The 22834-nt window shown below is 46.7% G+C and overlaps 1 long non-coding RNA gene across 2 annotated transcripts in view; it reads left to right on the top strand.

Annotated features, from left to right (window-relative positions):
* Positions 1-22834, top strand: part of LOC138515628 (uncharacterized) — a 1173490-nt gene that overhangs the window by 159158 nt on the left and 991498 nt on the right. The gene's annotated exons all lie outside the window — the stretch shown is intronic.

The raw sequence follows: 22834 nt of genomic DNA on the forward strand, positions 1-22834 counted from the left end.
GGTGGCAGTTGGGTCAGCCCTATTGTTAACAGTATTAGTGGGCATGGCAGTAGTGGTAGCAGGGGGATCAGGGCCAAACATAGCATTAGCATCATCAACAGTGGGCATAGCGGCGGTATTAGCATCACCAACAGTGGGCATAGCAATTGTGGCAACAGTAGCATCATCAACAATGGGCATAGCAGCGGTATTAGCATCATCAACATTGGGCATAGCAATTGTGGCAATAGGGGCAGCAGGGCCCAGTCTAATGACTGCAGGCGAGGTGGGTAACAGGTGACTTAGAGTACATTTGCGTGAGAGTGCAGTGATTGACCTAAGGGCCTTTGCCAGTTGAGGCATGCTGAAGTTCTGAGCAGGCACATGTGGGCGGGAGCGGTGGCTGTGGATGAATCTCATGCCAGTGCGCGCATTCCGTGTTGCGAGGCTAGGCGGCTGGCTGTAAGGGGGGGGGCATCATATGCAGCATGGTGCGGTAGCATAACAGAGCATTACGGTGGGCAACGCTCTGGGCGCACGTGTTTTGAACAAGCTGGCTATGAAAGGCAGAGACAGCCTTACCTTCGGAATTGCGTGATAATCTCCTGGACGGCAGCTCCGAGCAGCGGAGAGCTGCAGAGAGCGTGCAGCTTGGCCTTTCCTTCTGGCCTTCGCTTCTCTGCGCAGTTAGCGGTCGTTGGTCTCCGTCGGAGTCCAGACTCCATATCAGTCTATTGGAGCTGAGAGCCGAGGAAAGAGTGTCCTGATTCTAACGGACAACACGGTGGCCATGCACTACCTCAACAAAAAGGGGGGGGCAGGGTCACTTCCTCTGTGCAGGGAGGCGATGCAGCTCGAGTTCTGGGCCATCCAGCAGGAAGTTTCGATCTCGGCTGTTCATCTGGCCGGAGACGACGACGCTCTGAGCAGGCAGAGCACGATCTCTCACAAGTGGGAGCTGGCTCAGGAGATTCTTCTGGAGTTCTTCGCCCTTTGTGGGACCCCTGAAGTAGATCTCTTCGCCTCCAGTGTCAACCGGAAGTGCGAAAGGTTCTGCTTGCGGGAATTTCCTCCAAAAGGAGCCTTAGGAGATGCGTTCGTGGTGGAGTGGTCATTCCCACTGCTGTACGCGTTTCCTCCAGTCCCTGTCATCCCGCAAGTACTGCAGAGGTTACGGAGGTTCGGTGTCATGATGCCTACCCCCAGGCAGCTGGACCAACCCCATCCGCCCCGGAAGCAGGCATCCGGACATTGGTTTAAACCTCAGAAGCCCAGGCTAGGGGCTATCTGGGTTCAGTCCTGGTGCCTTAGGCGCCAGGCTCATAGTAGGAATCAGTCCTGGCGCCTAAGGCACCAGGCTCATAGTCATCACTTACCTCAGGCAGACCATGCTGCACCTGCATCCAGGCCAACGTGAGACCTGGAAGGGACTATTTTTCCACAAGGGCTACTTTTCACTCGGGTATGGTTCTAGGGACTTCTTACCTGGGACTACTTTTGAAGCTATTTAAGCCACGCTTGATTTACAACACACGCTTCGCGTTATTCTGCATTTCGCAGCGTAACGCTCACTGTGGCTGCAAACCTGCATCCAGTCTTCTGCCACGCCCGCCTCGAACACGGAGCCCCTAGGAGAGAAAGGAAAATAGGAGAAGAGGTTAGATTAAAGACTTTAATCTGATTCCTTACCTGATTTCGCAACTTGCATCACTCCGAGCCTGAAGGGACATTCTTCCGGCACGCGTCGCATCCCAGCTGCAGCGCCGCTCCATTTTCACCAGCCTACAGCATCTCCGACTCGGCGCAGCCTCCGTCACTTTTTCCGGTGATTTTCAACATCTGGGGAAAAGACCAGAAATAGCAAGGTGAGCCTAAAGAAACTAAAAAGACAATCGCTTATATTACAAGACTTACCTGATTATCACTGGAGGCTTTATCCTTCAATTCGCTGCATCTTCTTACGCCGCATCTAGGAAAAAAGGAAAAGACAAGGAGCTAAACTCACACAACTTTACAGGATAGTTTGGGTGATACAGACTCTTACCTGAACGCTGCCAGCAACCTCCAGACAGAATTTGTTGCCGCAAATCAACAGGGAAGTGCAAGAGTGAACATTGGACATTTGAACTCTTTAAACTTGGCAAACTCCGGACTCAATAATCGTCCAGAACTCCAGCACCTAAAACCAGTGAAGTAACTGGTATCTACGCGCCCCTGCATGCCACGCAGGATGGAGAGCTCACCAATCAAAAACATAAGGTGAGGACACTGACTGGGAATATCGGAGGTAGCAAGTGGGGAGAGCGGGAGCAGGGAGGGGGGGGTCTGCATTTACACCCACGGGGCTAAATACCTTTCTCCATCTACAGAAGAATATTTCTACGAGTCAAGCTTACAAGACTAAGGGGGTCCGTCCAGACGGTCATCTTTGCCCTACGCTTTACGCTGGTGGAGGCAGCAGCTGTCCGGGTTCGATCTACGCCCCTGTGGGAACCAGGTGAGCGTAACATTCGGTTCCCGGATGATCCTCATTGCTCCGGCGTGGGCCCGGAGGACGTGGTACCCGGACCTTCTCGACTTGTCCATCTGCCCTCCACGTCGTATTCTCTACCAAGACGATTTGCTCTCATGGGACAGGGGTCAGGTTCTCCATCCAGAGGTCAGATCCCTCAACCTTCACGCTTGGCTTCTGAAAGGTTGAGGTATAAGGATTGGGACCTCCCTGAAGACGTGATGGAGGTGTTGCTCTCGGCCAGGCAGCCGGCAACAAAGTCTCTCTACCGTTGCCGTTGGCGTAAATTCTGCGACTGGTGCATGGTTAAGAATGTGGATCCTTTTGCATGTAAAATTCCCATGGTTCTGTCTTTTTTGCTTTCCTTGGCCCACAGGGGCTTGCAAGTGGGGATCATTAAAGGTTACCTGGCGGCGCTGTCCATATTTAAGCGCTCGTCTGAAGAATGTTCCTATTTTAAGATTCCTTTAATTTCTCAGTTTTTGAAAGGGCTCACTAATGTGTTCCCTCCGTCACCTTTTCTGGTGCCCGGAAGAACGGTTGGGATTTGAACCTTGTTAAGTTTCTTATGGGTGCTCCGTTTGAGCCTTTGCATTCTTGCCCTTTGAGCCTGTTGACTCTGAAAACTGTGTTTTTGGTTGTGGTTACTTCCGCTCGCAGAGTGAGTGAGTTACAGGCACTTTCAGTTAAGCCACCCTTCACTGTGTTTCATAAGGACAGGGTTGTCGAAGGTGGTTTCGGAATTTCATTTGAGCCAGAAGGTTGTTCTTCCGGCGTTCTATTCTCCTCCACATCCTGTTAAGGAAGAGGAGAGGCGCCATGGGCTTGATCCTAGGAGAGCGTTGAGCTTTTATATTTCGCACACCTCCCGGGTCAGAGTGGACGATCAACTTTTCATTGGTTACGCTGGAAAGCATTTGGGACAAGCTGTGACGAAACAGACTTTGTCTCGGCTGGCTTGCGGGCCCATTCTCCCAGGGGAGTGGCTGCGTCTACTGCCCTGCAGAAGGGTGTTCCTATTTGTCACATCTGTGATGCAGCCACCTGGGCTTCAGTACATACTTTTGTACGTCACTATTCCCTCGATTCCATTAGAGGGCAGGATCTGGCCTTTGGCAAGGCAGTCCTTTATTCCGCAATTTGATTGGGCATGCTAAATTTGTGTTCTAAATTATTTTACCACCTCCTTGCTTGGTACTGGTTTGGGAGTCTGTCATAGATATGGAATACGTCAGAGGACCCAATCCCCTCGAAGAACAAGTTACTTTCTTACCTGGTAACGTTCTTTCGATGGGATGGTCCGAGGACGTATTCCATATCGCTACCTCCCTACCTTCCCCGCTGCAGAATTTCTTTTGCGATTGCAGCTTGCGTTCCGCAAGGTCTTGTGTGTCTGACTGGCAGAAAACTGGTGGCACACGTTCTGGGGGAAAAAACTAGAACTGAGGCTATGGGCGTTGTGCGTCCTTATCACATCGGGTGACGTCGGCCGTCGGAGGAGGTCCTCGGGGACGGAGCATCGACGCAGGACGCAGACGCCGAAGATTTTCCAAAGCAGCACAGCTGTGGATATTACCTGTCATAGATATGGAATACGTCGTCGGACCATCCCATCGAAAGAAAGTTACCAGGTAAGAAAGTAACTTTTTCTTCTGTCATAGAAGTCTTGATATACCCCGCTTCAGACACCTCAGCGGACAGTACTCTTTCTGTGTACCATGACATCTTGCAATATTTTAGAGATCAAGCGGAAGTTCATTGGGCCCTGTTACCTTTACACCAGTAAGTCGGGATAGCTGGTCATTTAACATGTTTACGTCCTCTTCAGAGATTTGTGGTTGGGTAATGTCACATAAGAAGTTTGCTATTTGATCATGGTTCGTTTAAGGGGCTGTGCTGCATACAGATCAGTTTAATTCACTGCAAAAGCTTACCATAACACTGTTCTTCTTTCCGATCATATCAATAATCCAGGCTCGTTGTTGATATTTGAGCTAGAAAGTCATCAGTCGAAGTGGTGTATCTCTGTTGTTGAAAACACGTTTGAGCCCGCTTGGAAAACATTTTTAGTTCACGTTCTTCTGATTCCACTTGACTACCCTCCGTTTTTAACATTTTGGTAAAAGTGTATAATATCTCTTGGCCTTATGTTCGTCTTCCTTAAGTTCTTTTGTCACTTGTAATTCATTGTGGTGCCACTGTCAGAGTTAATGGGCCCACTTCGAAATGTAGTGCCCTCATCGGGAGGCTTTAAATGCATCCCAGCTTCTGAAGGTGTGTCACTAAGTTAGCAGGCCAAAAATATTCAACACTTCCTTTAGTCCTTGTATGAAGGCTTATATTTAATTGGTGCCAAGTTGAGTCTCCAGGGAGGGGCAGGTTTAATGTCAGTCTTGATATTTCTTAAATCAGAGGTGCACGATCTGTGAACGTCATCTACAGAATTTCAAGCGTTCTACTTTGTGCAACGTAACAAAGGGGATACGCCAGAAATCTAGAGGTGTATAGCACCGGTGTCTATATGAGAAGGTGGAATCATTCTGTGATGGGTGGAGAGCACACCGTGGAAAGACCAACTAGATCTGAGCCATTAAATTAGACGGGGGGGGGGGAGGTCTGATAGAAGGTGCTGTGGATTGACTGAGTGTTTTCATGTCAAATTGAAATCCTGTCCTATAAATGTAATTTGGTTCATGTATGTGTTGCATACGCATTAAACAGGTGGATGAAGAAGTCAGAGTTATTTTCTATGGGGCCATATACAATTAGTAATGTTACTCGATGAAAGGAAGTCCCATGGACCATGATTTATCTGCCTTATATCGGCTTCTATATTTCCTCCAGAACTGGTGCCCTCTTGTTCACCAGACTAGAGACCCTCTTTTCCTGGCGATTGGTACATGTAACGCCAAGTTCACCCATCCTCTACACAATTTGTTAGACTCTTGCACGTTTGGGTGTCTCATGTATTAATATTATATCTGTGTGTTTAACCCTAACAAAATTAAGCATTAAACATTTTAATTGGGTGGCCCAATCCTTCTATATTCATAGTTCTAAGAGTTACAGTAGCCATTGGATTACTATAGTAGATTTAATCACGCTATTATAATTTCCTGCCACTAACACTATTGGTGTAATATTTTCCACCAAAGGGCTGTAACGAATCCTTGGTTGTCATCACATACCCCTGAGGGGATGCCCCTTCCCATGAACCCAGGTTGGTGAGACTGCTACCAGATAGTCCCCCTGGGGGTGGTACTCAGCGAGTGGATCAAATGGGGGGATCCCCCCCTATGAGACTAGGGATGATTATCCAGGTAGAACATGGTTTACTTCTCCTCTATCCCCCTCATCTAACCCTCCATTAGCTTGCCATCCCATGTACCTGTCATTTACATGATAGTAACAGTACTGGGACGATGAAGAACATAGTCGACCCAAGAGAGATATATGGTAAAGTTACTGGGACTAAGAGTCGGGTCTACCTTAGAGAGCGCTCAAAGGGAAATACTGATGCAGAGGAATGAAGGTCGATTCTCAAAACACTATGGAGCAGTCTAGTGTTTCAGGAAGTATGATTGGCTAAATCAATACTAAATAGTAGAGTGAAAACCAAGCATAGGGAGACCCAGCCCTGGAGGAACCGCAGGTGCAGATGCCGACTGGAGCAAAGAAGCAACACAGTTGCTTGCTGGAACCCAGGAGAACATTCGGAGGGGTTCCAAATCGGTCCAGCGAGGAAGGACTGACCGGCAAGCAGGGAAGCACTGCATTGAGGCAAAAGCAGCAGTGGAAGCGTGCTGCCAAGCGGTGAACCAAAGATGAGTGGAATTCTGCAGAGCCGCCACAGCCCCCAGAGAGCCACAGGGAACCATGGAGAAGCACACAGGAAAACCCAAGACTGACCAGAGGGACAGGCAAACACCCTTTGGTACCTGGTTGGCCGGGACGGCTGGAGGGACTGGAAAAGAGAGAAGCACAGGTCTGGGGCCTGCACCCAGTTGAGAAGAGCATCCCAAATCCTCTTTTTGTTGCAGTAATTGGCAGGAAAGTGTACCAGGTCTGCCAAAGGAAAGCTGACGAATCCTACGGCTCTGGGACCCACACCTACAGGCCAGTAAACCAAAGTGAAAAGATGTATATGGGAAGAGAAGAATTCCCCCTGATGGAGTGGAAGTGTGAGAATACAGTACCAATAGAGGGGAGACATTTTGTTGGTTCACCAAAGCCAGGGAAAGGGATTCATTCCCCTGGCATTCGTAACTGCCTCAGAAAAACTGAGAAGAGCCTAGGGTAGGGTGTCATTCGCCCAGACTTTGTGAACTGTGTTAAAGAGCCTGAGAAGGGCTAGGGGAAGGAAGCCACCCCTCTGATGTTGTGTAGCTTGAAGCAAAGCCAAGGAAGGTCTAGGGAAGGGAGCCCCTACCCACTATATACATCCGAGGAGTTCAGTTTGAAATTTACAGCACCACAAGCTGGAACTTTGTTTTGTATCTTGGAAAGGAACTGAGACCTGGGGAAGGGAGCCATACTCTCAGGCAAATATACCACCTACCAAATTGAACTAGGATCCGTTGTCCAGAAAAGAGAGAGCTATTCTTCTGTATCAATAAGATACACTACTTCTTTAGTTTAGTTAAAAGTGTGAGGGACAGAAGTAGGCTTTTTGGCACACAATGGTAGACTCTTTTCATTTACTTGGACATTCTGACAGAATCCTGAGTTCCTGAGATAGGTTTCTTCTTTATTTTGATTAAATAAAAGTTTGTGCCAACCAACATGCTACCTTTGTCCGTCTCCTCCTGCATCCCTGCCTTCTCGCATAGTGACGGCGACCCTTTCACTCTAATAACCGATTGTAGGCAAGAAGAAATAGATACCAAGCCAAGGACAAAATTAACCATGGGTCTAAACATTGCAGATCAAAAGCAGAGTTGCAATAAGACGATATTGTCGTCTAAGTGACCTCGGCAGTGCTTGTACCGAACACTTCACCAGGCACTTCACATAAGCTATAAACCACGCAATACCTCTATGTGCACCTGAATCCTAATCTGGGTCAAAAGAGACTTCTCGATAAGATAAACATTTAGTTCCTAGAGTATTTCCTTGAAGGATGGTCGTATGGCAACAATATAAGGTAGGTAGGCCGATATGACATGAATATAATAAACATTGAGGGGTGATGTTTAGTAACTTAATGGATTCACTCTACTTTATCTCACCTAATTGTAAGGCACTGACAGTCGCTCAATTTCCTGATTTTGTCTGTTGCAGTTGCTAGTGAGTGAACATGGTTAATCCTAGCATTTCACTGCCTGCTTCTGGTCCCTATTATTTTTTTGTCATGAATTTCCTAGCTTTCTTGGATCGCTTTCCTGCACCTTGGGAGGGTCCATTGAGTTGAGTTCCCATTTTCTTTCAAGGATATTGTGTTCTGCCCCAGTGTTGCGGTAATGGCACGTTCTTTTGCGCTGGTCCTATCCATGGTGTCCAAGGGTGTGTGTGTGTGTATTCTGTTATGCTGACGTAGAAATCGCCATGCCTTTTCCGGGGCGCTGAATGAGTGCCACTGCTTTTAAGCACCAAATCACATTAACTACAAGGTAATATCTATGATCAAAGATCTCAGTGCATACAATAGCGGGTTAAACTTCTTTATATCGCTTAGATATTTGAAAAATCATTGAAAACAGAATATCTTTGCTTTTGATTGTGCCCTTTAAGCCAAATGCTTTCATGATAGCTATTTTGTATGTTAAAAATGCAAGAACTGCATGGTTATTATCCTAGGCATCTCACATTTTATTGGTCTTGGGGATCGAAGTGCTAGGCCCTGAAGACCCTCTGCATATGGAAACTAAGGCACAATCACCATATACTAGTGATACGACAGACACAAGGTTCGATTTCCAAGTACTAGGGTTTACTGCAAAAATATGCTCAGTCGGCTGACTGGGTCTAACGTCTCGCAACGTGTGTCACCCAGACCTCGTGAGACGCAAGAGAGCGAACATCATACAACAGTTACATATATACAAAATATTAGCCTTCAAGGCACATCAGAACCGCCCCTGATGTATCTTCTTCAGCTAGGGTTCGGTGATTGACCATTATGAGACATCTGACACATTATGACTAGTTTCTTAATCGGTTATACTCAGCAACAGTTGCAGACATAGTTCTTTGTTATAAAGAACATAAAGCTCTCGTTCAGTGGGGATATCGTGTTCGCGGGAGAGACACATTCCAAAACACCTTATCTACTAGTTTCTATTCGTGAACTTGGGGTCAGTCCGTTCTAAGGAAGATCCGTGAAGGAGGACTGCTAGAAAAGTATCATTTATGTTCTAACTGCCTATTTCTACTGTTTTAGTGAGACAGGCCGGCACCTGGGCCGCTGATAAAATGCCGTTTCCGTTTGCTTTCATGAGGGAGGAAAACAATGTATTTCTGTAATGTTTGCCATTCCTGTCTGGGCTGATCTTTCAACATGCAGGCTATAGCCTCGTACCGCGTATGAGCTTTTCAGAATATAATATGTTTAGCAAAGCAGTTAACAGAAGAGCAAAAGAGAGATCAGCAAAAATGGCGGATTACACAAGATGGATGCCCTGTGTTTCTATAGATGATTCTGTGATCGCACATGATGCGATTGGTTTACGGCCAACATAATATACCTTCTCTACTTGGTTTAGGGTCGTTTCTAGACTTACAAACCCTGCTTTTGGCCGTAAGCCAAACGCATTATCCATACATCTCATCTTCATCTGACCATGTGTCCAATTCTGAACTGTACATGCTACTGTAATCGTCATCTTCAATATTAATTGATATGAATTCTTTCATTGTTTGCATTTCGATATTTACACCCTCCTTCACTATGGGAGTCCTTTTTTCCGTTATAGTCTGTGCACATTCAGTTGTAATTACCGAGCAAAAGATTGGTAGGCAGTGTATGCAACAACAGCAGACCATAAGGATCCCAAGTGATGTTACTAATACTGCGATTAGTTTCCAACCCCATGAACGCAGCAATTCCCAAAACCATGTGCTTACATTCAGATTCCAACCGCCTCTCGGGGCATGAATGTCAGAACTCGGGATGTGCAATTTCTTGATTGCGTCAGAAATCGTAGGGGAGGAGTCACTTACAAATACACAGCACGCTGACCCTACGATTTTGCACACACCTCCAGGATCAGCCAAAATTATATCTAAAGCCATTCTATTTTGAAGTGTCATTAATCTAACTGCTTTCTCCTCGAGTGTCATGTTGGATAATATATCTGTAGTTCCATTTATTGTTTTTTCTAGTACCCTGGACAATTTTCTTATATTCCATGAATTTATTGCTTGCCCCCAAAATAGTATGAATGATTTTGCTATGTCTTCTGCGATTAGTCCTGTATCATCCCGTTGTGGATTGGATCTGGATAGTCTGGATATGTCTATAGTTTTGGAAAGGAATACACCAAGAAAAAGGATCCCTAAGTAACACGTGCCTCCCCAATTCCTAGGTAAACAGGGGTAGGCCTGTTCTCCACATATAAAATACTGCAATATTCATGCATCTAGTGAATGTTCCTAATGAATAGGAATCTCTTTTTCGTAAGCAAAATGGGACAGTACGTGGGCTGTAATTGATAGTATATGAGGGGGACACAACATCCTTATTCCCTACTGGATTCATGTGGAAAGGGATTACTGATGATTTATAAGGCACAAACAGTCTATATACCGGCTTTACATTTGTTTTTATTAATCTCGCCCTGTTAAATATGGAACAACCCACTGTTTCCATCATCGCTCTTTTGAACTCATCCATGTTTGTTCCATCCAATTGACTCGTATCACTCTTGTTGCATTTCCCATAAAATAGTACACTCAATGATGCATAACATGCCGCATTAAGCGGCTACGTACCAACCCATTCCTTTTCCCCCATGCTGGGGTAAATGGGAGCAGACCCAACAATTCGTCCTATTCAGGATAGTGTGAGTCATATTCATAATCAAAAGCAATGTGTTATCGTCATACCCTCTTCTGTAAGAGTGTAAGAGAGCACATGTACCAGACTGTCTGTGGCAGGAGCATTCGTGGCAAGTAAAAACAAGCTTAAAGGATGCATAGTTTCCAAATACCAAAAGATCGGGACCAGAGTAACCACAATGCAAAGTAGCTTCATAATCATTAACATATTTTTCCTACATCTAATTCTATGTCTTTTTTTAGTCTCTATCTCTACAATATCATCAGCGGTGGTGCACGAGGGAGCAGGAGTTAGTGTAGGCATTGTCTGCAATATCTATCCCACTATAACAAGAAAATCCGTATTGCGGGAAATAAAATTTGCAATAAATTCAATCCACAAATTATTTCTCAAAGCGTACCACTATGGTATCACTCATTTTAGGGTTCTCTGAAAACAATTAGGGCAGTCTCAAGTTTGTGAAAAGATTCTTTTGTGTTGAATAGTGCATGCATGAATAGTTTGTAAACAGTAAAAGACATAATACAAAAAACAAATGGATACGAAAACATGTAAATTCATGGTTTGACAAAGATTAGTGAAAAAACGAGCTACAATAGAAAAAACAAAAATTCAATTTGAGCAAAAGAAGAATACTTGGGGAAACTAGACACATAGACTGCCAATAGTGGAAAGTGACCTAATTGTAAGCCAACATACATAATTTTGTGGCTTGGTGAAGGGCCACTGTGAGTTTAAATTCTCATAAGAAAATGGCAAAGTCTAAATTTGTTCTGTTCCCTGTGTTTCATTGACAGGTCTGCCTATGTGTCAAAAAGATTAATAATACTGGAACTGCAGAAGTTCAACTTGACATCATGAAACAACTTTTCGGCAAAGGTGCCACCTGTCTGGCCATGAGTTCCATAACATAGTAAAAGTTGCCTTCCTCAGGGCGAGATACCTCACAACAACTGGACCCTGTGGGGAAGCAGACATGAAGAAAGTAAATAAATAAAATGAAAGGGACATCCCTCTTCTTTAAAACTGCCCAGATTGCTCTGATAGAATATTAAATGCCCAATTGCAACATGAATTACCTAATTGGTTGGCCGTGGATAAATAGAAAAAAACAGGCGCTTTGTGGGCAGGGAAGCCCAGTACTGGGCGTCTGCAAGAGTGGAACCGGGGTAGTCCACGGTGTGGTTGCATCAAAGTAGAGGTCACACTGGAAAACACACTCTCTAAAAGTGGAGAATAATGGTAATGAGGTGTGAAGCTATCACTGTATAGTGTAACGTGGTTTAGAAGGCATGTGTAGAAATGCATATAAAAATATAAAAGCTACCTTATAAGAAAATGCTTGCAAAAAGATGCTCAATGGAATCCGTTCCAAACATTGGCATTCAGCATAGCATGTTAGAAGACTTCCTGCGGTTCATGAAACCCAGCCCATTGATCGCTTTGGTACTGGATGTGAGCTGAGAAATGCTGTCTTGTCGCCTCAAAGTTGCAGGGAGGAAGCGTGAAGTGCTGCCTCTACAAAATGAAATAGAGGCAAAGAGATATTTGCTAAGTATGCCTGCACGGCTTAGATTTCATGCAGCATGAATGACATTAAAAATGGTACCTCATTCGCATGAACGATATGAGACTGGCGGTAATATGTTTACTTAAGTCTTACCTTGGTGGGACCCGAACTGGCGTCTAGCCGGGGCTCCTTTCGCACTGCTCTGTGGAGACTCTGAAGTGTGCGTGTGTGTTAATTGAAAAACGGAACAGACGAGCTGCTGGTTATGGTGAGGGCGTTGATCTGTGTGGCCTCGTCCTATTGGAGTTAGTCATGAAAGTGACTGGATTCGCTGAGAGCTAACGTGCCTCCACTACAATCAATGTGGTGGGTTGGGGAAAGGCCCAACCCTTGAAAGCACCTGCACGTAGGCTGCTTCTGTAACGGCAGACCGCTGGGTCATGATGCAGATCGCCGGGAAGGAGGAGCGGACAGGTTGTGATCAGTACAACGAGCGTGGCTGGCGCTGAGTGAATCAGCCGAAATACGGGTAAATAATCCAGAGAATCGTGGCAGGAAGGTGGTTTAAAAAGCACTCCACACCTTCAAAAAATGGTTGAGGGTGGACTGAAGCCACACTGTGCATGCGCGCAGACAAATGGAAAGCCGCATGTAGTTACAGTGGATGAATCACAGGTAGAAATTGAAAAAGCTCCTAAGGGATGAGATGAGATAGTCATCACTGGGAAAATAAATGGATATAGGTAGTAAAGGCAAATAATGGATGGAATGAGAAAAATGATAAATTGGTGAAATGTGAGACTGAGATAGATTCACAGTCTGCAATTAAAAGATGAGATCAGACTGATTGGAAATGGAGCCAAAGACAGAAAGAGGGAGAAGGAGGCAAAGGTAGCTTAGATTGGAAGGAAATCCTCATTGAGACCTCTTGTATGAGTGGATAAACGATAAATCCATCGTGCCTCCTTCTGAAGAAGACATTGAGATACATTCGGGGTATTTTTTTACCACGTCCAAGATCCACCAAAATATATCATTGGCGGAGGGCTGTAATTCTAGGTAGTGAGAGGTGCAGATTCTGTTTGACGCCTGATTCTTGAGCGATGCTCCGAAATTCTAATGTGGACTGGTCGAGAAGTCTGTCCCACATACCGGAGCCCGCAGGGACATTTAATGCAGTAAACTACCTGTTTAGTTTGGCAATTTGTCATGGTGGAGAGAGTCCAGGTTTTTTGCCCAATTTTAAACTCTTTGAGTTTTTTAGTAAATTGGCAAACAGAACAAGATCCACACGGGAAGTGACCAACGGTAGTTCTGAGGTCCCAAAGGCCAAGTCTTGGTGAATCTTTCTTGAGAGAAGAATGGACAAGTTTGTTGCGGATATTATTAGCCCTTTTAAAAGCAAATCGTGGTAACGGTGCTTCTGGCAGACTAAGTTTAACAATTGGCCAGTATTTAGAGATCAGTTTTTTAATCTCAAAGGTTTGTGCCCCAGGGGTTAGTACGCACGTCATTTTAGTATTGTCAGTATCAGATTTTGAATCAAGATTTTGTTGAGGCGTAAGCTAAATGTCCCGATCTGTAAAACGTGCCCTTTTGAACGCCTGGGTAATCAGTCTTTTAGGATAGCCTCTCTTTTAAACGGCTGCTCAGTTTGTCTGATTGTTCATAAAAATCATGTAGATTTGGATTTGAACAGTTCCTCCGTATGCGGAGAAACTGTCCGTATGGTAAATTATCCCGGAGATGCCGTGGATGATTGCTAGAATAATGTAGTAAAGTGTTGCGGGCAGTGGTTTTCCGATATAGAGAACAAATCAATTTTCCTAATTCCTCTTTGATAACTAAGGGCCTCATTACACGTATGGCGGTAAGGATTTACCGGTACCGGTAAAATACCAGTAAATCCTTACCGCCTTACTAAGAGGTCCCTTTGCGGGTTGGGGGATTTAACGCCTGCTTTTTGCAGGCGTTAAAAACCAACCCGCAAAGGGACCCAGGGAGCTAATTACGGTACCACAATTTGCGGTACCGTAATTAGCGCCTTCCCCATTCCCATTGAGCCCTATGGGCCAAAAATGGGAATGGGGAAGGGCAATGGTGGAAGGGGGAATTACCACCCCGCCAACCTTGGAATGGGGCGGTAATTCCCCTTTCCGCCAAGGCGGTGCCGGTATTTTACCGGCATGAACCATGGCGCTAATAGCGCCATGGTTCTCCGCCATCCGTGTAATGAGGCCCGAAGTCTAAAAAAGCAATTTGCATAGTGCTGGATTCCATTGTGAATTTAATGTTGGGATGCACACTATTCAACCAATTGTGGAAAAGTGCTAGGTCGGGTTTCGATCCGGTCCAGATGAAGATGATATCATCAATGTACCTTTCCATTTAGTTATATAATGACGAAAAGGATTGGTGTGAGATAGGATATGAAGAGATTCAAATTTAAACATGAAGAGTATTGCTAAACTGGGCGCAAAAGCAGCCCCCATTGCCGTGCACTTTGTCTGTAAGTAAAATTGGTCGTTAAATTCAAAATAGTTCTTATTTAAGGCTATAGTCATGAGTTCCAGGATAAAGTTATGCGGGACTCGATCCTGGGTATCATACTCCAGAAGAACTTCTCGCATGCACTCAATGGCCTGATCCTGCGGTATGCTGGTATATAGAGATTGAATATCCATTGTGACCAGAAATTGGGTTGTTCTATCAAAGTCAAGGTTTTTAAAAATTGTGATGGTATGGGTCGTGTCTCTGAGATAGGTTTCTGTTTTTACACTAATGGGTTTCAAAAATGTGTCAATGAATTTACACAAGGGTTCTAATATAGAACCGCAACCGGAGACAATTGGTCTCCCCGGTGGATTTTCCAAATTCTTGTGTATTTTTGGTAGTGCATACATAGTTGGAATGCGATTTTGACTTGTGATAAGAAATTTTTATTCTTTTTCTGTAATCCATTTCCGGTCGAGAGCAAATTGTACTGCGCTCTCAATTTCAGTTCTGATGTCGCATGTAGGATCTTTTTAAAGTTTTTTTATAGCTGACCTGATCTTGTAATAGATCATCCATCATAGCTACATATTGTGTTTTAGACATCACAACGATTCCACCACCCTTATCAGCTGGTTTGATAATGATAGAGGGATTTTTGGATAATTCAATCAGCGCTTGATTCTCTAGTCTAGAGAGATTATATCTAATAGGCTTGTGCTTAGCTTTAAGTTTGTCAAGGTCGCGGAAGATACATTTTTCAAATGTCAAAATTTCTTTCGTGATTTCATTATCTTGTGGTTTGAAGGTGAAGGAACTCGTAAGCCTGTGTCTGATTCTAGCTCATTCTCACCGAGTTCGTTAAAAAAGACTTTAAGGCGCACTGTTCTCAAAAACCGGCGAATCTCTAGTTCTGTTTCAAACCAATCTGTTTGTTGTGAGGGTACAAATGAAAGCCCTTTTGAAAGAACTTTGATCTGGGATGGGGTTAGTTCAATTTTGGCTAAATTGAAAATTGGTATGTCTGTTTGGTTGATTATTTGTTCAGGCGGTGCCGTCCCGAAATTGACGGCGTGGTTGTTTGTAAGGGGGGAACCATGTTTGTCCCCAGAGCGGGCCTCCTGGCCCGCCTCTGCCTAAAAAATGTTGTGGCGGTAAAAATGGTTGGGGTGGTAAAAAAACTCCCAAAAGCTTGTAGTTGTTGCCGATTCTTTCTAGCTTGATCGTCTGAGCTACTACTGCTCGAATTTGAGAAGGATACCCAACGACATCTGCCCTTGTTCCTAGGTTGTGATGTAGCCTGTTCTCTGGCAGCGTCGATGTATTCGTCAGTGATATATGGAAAGATTTTGTCTACTTTAAATTCCTGAATATCGAACTGTAATTTCTTGTTTTTTTTGCTTAAAGTGGTTGACTTAAAGTCTTCAAAAATGTTATTGTTTTTTTGTAATTGTTCATGGGCATTGGAAATGGCTGTGTTTTCCCAAAAAAGTTTTTCTTCCTTTTCTAGCTCCTTCTGTATTTCGGCCCCGAGTCTTTGAGCGGTTGTGATTGTAAGGACCATCAGGTCCCTGCTACATTTAATGGCAATATGGCTAAAAGTGGTCGTGCAATATCTATCCCAGCAATGTTCATAGCAAAATATTTTCTCCAGCATTGGATCTTTCATGGATTCACATGCTTTGAATATTCCCCGTCGTCAGGCTGGGAATCCCCGGTACATTATATAGACCCTTTCCCGTAGGAAAACTTTTTCGACGCTTATGCGTCCTATCCACCTCGTTTTGTATCATGCGTGCCCGTGCCGTCAGGACGTCATGATATAAATACAGGCCCCGCCCCCGCGCTCCCTCAGATTTCAACCGTCTTTCAAAGCAGTGGGATCTTCGTGTTACTACTAGTGATAACTAGATTGTTTTTTTGTCTGTTTCGCGTAAGCGAAGTTCAAATCTGGAGAATTATGTCTGGAAAGGCGTTATTTCGCCCATGTGCAACCTGTGGCCTCAAAAAGGTTTATGAAGGAGACGGCCACATGGACTGTATCTACTGTCTCCACCCGCACCACGCGGCGGATACATGTGAGATATGCCAGGGTTTCTCCCAAAAAACCCTTAAGGACCGTAAAAGAAGGCTGGTCGACTGGCTTAATGACGGAGCGGGTGCCTACCCGGCTTCGGAAGTTGGCTCCACGGCCTCCAGGAGCAAGTCGGAGCCTCCATCGAAGAAGGTGCGGCCAGCAGAAATTCGCCCTGAGGACAAGCATAAGGGGAAACATGCTGGATCCTCCTCATCTCATAAAAAGCCCTCCTCCTCCTCATCATCTAAGACGGAGAGGCTGGCGCTGTCTAAATCCTCCTCAGGGGACCGTCCCAGGTCTTCCGTGAGTCGAGAAGCTTCAGCCGGGAAGTCGGCATCAAAATCGACAACGAAGTCTAAAGGCTCGACGACGACGACTTCCTCGTCGACCTCGGTGTCGTTGACGATGCCTATTACCGTTCAAGCAGCAGCGGTTGGGATTCCTTCGTCGACGGAAACTCAGTCTATGGCTTGGCTGCCTGAGGTCTATGACCCGATCCCCCCTGAGGTCTTACTGCAGCCAGACACGGCCTGCTCGGCGGAAGGGGAAGGTGACATGGTTCTGCAGCCATTGGATTTAGGCTTACGGCCTTCCACGTCGACGACGACGGCGACGAGTGCGAGCGGGGGTATGGTACCTATATCATCCACGTTGCTGAACCCCCAGACAGTTTTGTCTCTGGATGTGCTTAATACTCTTCAGAAGCTACTACAGCGGCTGGATACCCAGTTCCCTCAACCTGGGACGTCATCGTCACTTCTGTCTGTACCTTCCGTCGACGAGCAAACTTGTACGGCTCGCTCGTCGACGAATCACCCATCGGCTCCCCAGGCGGTAAAAGATCGTCCTCGAGCTCAGGAGGAGGGTGAGTTGTCGGAGTCCGACTCTATACATGATGACTCTGGGTCAGACATCTCCCTGTCACCGTCGAGGGACCCGACATGGAATTCAGATGTAGAATTGGAGTCTACGAGGAGCCAGACACAGCCATCTCCCCCTGATGATGTGGGAGCCTTCCATGCAATGATGGGGAAAGCGTGTTCCGAATTCGGCTTGATTCCTGAGGAGCAGAGGAAAGACTGTTTCCTTTTTGACCATATGGGTCAAAGGAGAAAATCGGTATTTGCCATCCCAATCCTTGACCACGTGTGGCAAGAAGGTCTCAAAACGATGCGCCATCCGTTCTCGGAACCAGCCATAAAGGGACGGATCGAGAAAAAGTTTAAAGCTCCTGAGTCCACTCCAAAATGTCTAACATCACAGCCTTTGTCTGACTCGGTGGTGTCGGCGGCAGCAGCTAGGAAGGCCAGGGTCCAGCAGAAATGTTCAACGCCACCGGAAAGCGAGGCTAGGAGGCAGGACGCATTTGGAAAGAAGGTGCTCTCGGTCGGAGCGACGACAGTAAGAGCAGCCAATTCCTTAGCGATCGTGTCACGATATGATAGGGAAATGTGGCACAAATTAGCCCCTATCCTAGAACACCTGCCAGACGAACACCGAAAAGCAGCTATGTTACTGGTGCGGGACGGCGAGGAGTCCTCGAACCACGCTATTAATATCGCAGTGGACCTAGCAGAGTCTGGTTTCAAACAAATCAACCATGGAGTAGTGCTTCGTCGACAAGCGTGGCTCAAATGTACTACTTTCCGTCCTGAAGTACAGTACAAAGTCCTGGACATGCCATGCGAAGGGGAGCACCTGTTTGGCGAAAAAGTTGATGAAGCGCTGAAAGGGATGAAAGAAGACACGGATACTGCTAGGTCCCTCGGCGCCCTTCAAACGGGTAGAAATTTTCGCTCTTTTCGCCCTTTCAGAGGTGCTTCTGGAAACTCCCGCTTTGGAGCCTCGAGGGACCGTGGATTTAACAGGCCCTCGTACTCTTCACAAGGGTTCAGACGAGCGTCCCAGTCGGCACGTGGAAGCAGGGACTATCAAGCCTCCAGGCGGCGAGGCTCAGGTCCGTCGTCAACGAAGAACAAGCAAACCAGCAACCAATGACGGCCTTCGGAACGTCCTGGGGGGTCGAGTCTCTCATCACTTCGACCGATGGAAATGCATCACCAAAGATCGATGGGTCCTAGACACGATTCGCATGGGTCATGCGCTGCAATTCAAAGACAAGCCTCCGCGTCTTCCTCCTTTATTCTCGACACAGCCCCACCTCCAAATCCTACGACAAGAGGCGGAGCTTATGTTGCGAAAAGGGGCGGTAGAGAGAGTTCCTGTGGCACAGGAAGGCCAAGGAGTTTATTCCAGGTTCTTTGTTGTCAAAAAGCCAAACGGCAAATGGAGGCCCATTCTCGACCTGAGGGTACTCAACAAGTGGCTAAAGAGCCAAAAATTCAAAATGCTAAAACTCCAAGAGGTTATCAGATCGGTGCAACCCATGGACTATCTCTCTTCACTAGACCTTCAGGATGCTTATTTTCACATCCCAATACGCCCACGACACAGGAGATATTTAAGATTCGTCGTCGGGAGAAAGCATTTTCAGTTCAAGGTCCTCCCGTTCGGGCTCAAGTCCTCCCCCAGGACGTTCACCAAGTGCTTGGCCCCTATAGCGGCCCATTTAAGGAAGGATGGTCATCATGTCTATCCATATCTAGACGACTGGCTAATCAGAGGGTCATCCAAGGAACAAACACGAGACAGTCTACGAGCCACAATGTCCATCTTACAGGAACTGGGCTTCGCAATAAACTTCAACAAGTCCTCAGTAGAGCCTTCGAGGACCTTGGTCTTTCTAGGAGCGGAGTTTCATACGCACACAAGCCTGGTGAAACCATCCAGCGAAAGAATTCAGAAACTTCAAAACAAGGCGTCGGAATGGAGCGGCGGTACCAGAGTCTCTGTGCGCAAGTACATGTCCCTGCTAGGGACCATGTCGTCCTGCATTCCGTTAATAAACAACTGCCGTCTGTTTATGAGGCCTTGCCAGGAATTTCTAGCGGACCGTTGGGCACAGAGCAGAGGTCGCTGGTCCGACAGACTGGTCGTCGACGAACAACTAGTTCAAGCACTCGGCTGGTGGAAAGTGTCTACTCACCTAACGAGAGGGATGCCTCTACTGGAACCAGAGTTCCAAAAGACGGTGGTGACGGATGCATCGCTGAGCGGATGGGGAGCTCATCTGGATATGTTACAGGTACAAGGCCAGTGGTCTTTGCAGGAGTCCTCCCTGCATATCAACCTGCTAGAACTGAGAGCAGTGCGATGGGCTCTGAAGTCTTTTCTTCCGCAACTGAGGGACTCGGTGGTGCGTGTCATGACGGACAACACCACTACGATGTTCTACTTGAGGAAACAAGGAGGGACACGTTCCAGGTCCCTATCGACAGAGGCACAGAAAATCTGGCATTGGGCCCTTCAACACAACATACAAATCTTAGCATTTCACCTACCAGGAGTGAAAAACGTGGAAGCCGATGCCCTCAGCAGAGAAATGAACGAAGTTCACGAATGGGTGCTGAACGACCAACAACTTCAACAAGTATTCAAGGAATGGGGACACCCTTCCATAGACCTGTTTGCAACGAAGAACAACAAGAAATGCCATCAGTACGCAAGCAGATGGCCTCAGCAGGGCTCACTGGGGGATGCGTTCTCATTCCCATGGACGAACAAATTCCTGTACGCATTTCCTCCTTTTCCCCTTGTCAGGAGGACGTTGCAATGGATCCTCAGGTACCCATGTCGGGTAATTCTGGTGGCCCCATACTGGGCCAGACAAGTGTGGTTTTCAGACCTACTACACTTAGCGGCGGCGGAACCGATGAGATTCCAGAAGACCCCCGACCTTCTGTCTCGACAGGAGGGTGTCGTTTGGCATCACGACCCGGACAGCCTCAAGTTGACGGCCTGGCTCCTGACTTCGCCGAATTTGGTCGGCTAACGATTCCGGAGGACTGTCGACGTATCCTGCAAGCGGCAAGAGCACCTTCCACAAACGCCTCATACGCGTACAAATGGAAAAGGTTCTGTCAATGGTGTGAGGATCAACCAGGTTTGGCCCCGCAATCGATTAGGCCGGAACAGCTCCTTCCATACTTGCTGTTATTAGCTCAAATGGGCCTGTCGGTGTCGTCAATAAAAGTACACCTAGCAGCCATTTCCAGGTTTACTCGTCGACGGCACTCGGCACCATTGTTCAGCGACCGCCTGATTAAGCACTTCCTTAAAGGCCTCTTTCGGAGTTTCCCTCCAGAGAAGAAATTTCCACCGGAGTGGAGCCTCAATCTGATCTTAACGTCTCTTATGAAACCTCCGTTTGAGCCAATGTCATCATCGTCTCTGAAGTTTCTGTCGTGGAAATTGGCCTTCCTGGTGGCCATCACTTCAGCCCGACGTATCTCAGAAGTTCAGGCTCTAATGGTGGACCCACCATACTTACGATTTTTCAAGACCAAGGTAGTCCTAGCCACTAACCCACAGTTCATACCAAAAGCTCCTTCGGTGTTTCATAAACACTCTTCTATCGTGTTGCCTACGTTTTTTCCGGAGCCATGCTCGGGAGCGGAGCGCATGCTACACACATTGGATGTAAAAAAGGGCTCTCAAGTTTTATCTTCATCGTACGCAACCGTTCAGAGAAACGAGACAGCTGTTTGTGGCCTATGGGTTGGGTGCTAGAGGAAAAGCCATTTCAAAGCAAGGACTTTCAAGATGGGTGTCATCTACCATCTCGTACTGCCATTCCAAGGCAGGGAAGCCTCTTCTACGACGGCCAAGAGCTCATTCAACTAGAGCAGCGGCATCGTCGACGGCACTGTGGGCCGGAGTCCCTCTAGGGGACATCTGCATGGCGGCTACCTGGGCGACTACACACACCTTTACCCGCCATTACTGCCTGTCGCAGCAACATGCCGAAGACACCCGGATGGGACAGGCGGTGCTTCGACACCTATTCCAGTAAGGTAAGCCCCGGCTGCGGGGTGGCATCCTGTGGAATTTATGACTGTATGTGGTCCGTTTTTTCCCTATGTAAACTATTACTGATGTATACATAATCTTAGGGAACGGCCTTTTGCGAAGAATGTATAGGGGTTTGCATGCACACCTCCTCTTGGGGGTAGTACTGCTATGTAATCTATTCAAAGCATGTGAATCCATGAAAGATCCAATGCTGGAGAAGGGAATAGTTTCTTACCTGTAACTCCATTTCTCCAGCATTGGTATCTTTCATGGATTCACATGCGCCCACCTGCCTCCCCTGATCATGCAAACCGGTTCCCCCACTACTTTGGGGGCCGAAATCTGAGGGAGCGCGGGGGCGGGGCCTGTATTTATATCATGACGTCCTGACGGCACGGGCACGCATGATACAAAACGAGGTGGATAGGACGCATAAGCGTCGAAAAAGTTTTCCTACGGGAAAGGGTCTATATAATGTACCGGGGATTCCCAGCCTGACGACGGGGAATATTCAAAGCATGTGAATCCATGAAAGATACCAATGCTGGAGAAATGGAGTTACAGGTAAGAAACTATTCCCTTCTTCACAGCAGCACATGTTGGACAGCAACACGTTCAAATAGCAGCAAAGCATTCAAATAGCAGCAAAGCGTTCAGGCCAGTTCTCGTTAGCCTGCTTGATAAATAAGCAGCAAGCTTATGCACAGTGCTCCAAATGTTGGAGCAAGCATTAGTTGTGTTGGTACCATATGCCTCCCCGCTTGTCCCCACAGGCTCGCATTGGTCATTAACTTTCCAAAAGGTAGCACTGGAAAGCCGCATTTCAGAGCTTTCAATTTGATGCAGATTGATACAGCTCATACACTCCACTTCCCTAGACCCCCGATTCCCAATTCATCCCTGTTGGGAGCAGAAGGAAAACAAACTCGCAGATCAGATCTTTTTTTTGGGAGAACATAGGGTGTACCTTTTTGCTCCAGGTACTGTGTGATCTATGAATAATGCATTTTCATTCCTGGAGGCAGGCTTATTGTCAGCCTTTGATGCAATGAGTGATGATGCGGCAGCTGTCGGTCAAGGCTGGGGCACCTTTGGCCCTTTTATCTTTGTTGCAATCTCCCCAGGCCCTTTCTCCAGCTTAGGAAGCACTTCTGGCAGAGAACTGGCGATTGGGTCTTTGTGATCGGGTGCAGGTGTTTTTCTCTCAGCGTTCGGATGAGGCAGCTCTTTCAGAGGAAATGGAATTCTTTTTGTGTGCGTAGCATGGTTCCATGCCTTTCGACCATACACTCGGCCTGCAGTCTGTGTTGCCAGGAGGACCTGATGGGGGCCCTTCCACCTCGGTGCAAGTGAATA

The sequence above is a fragment of the Ambystoma mexicanum genome, chromosome 6q (genome assembly GCF_040938575.1).
Source record: "Ambystoma mexicanum isolate Mex_15411 chromosome 6q, UKY_AmexF1_1, whole genome shotgun sequence".
NCBI classification, from domain to species: Eukaryota; Metazoa; Chordata; class Amphibia; order Caudata; family Ambystomatidae; genus Ambystoma; species Ambystoma mexicanum.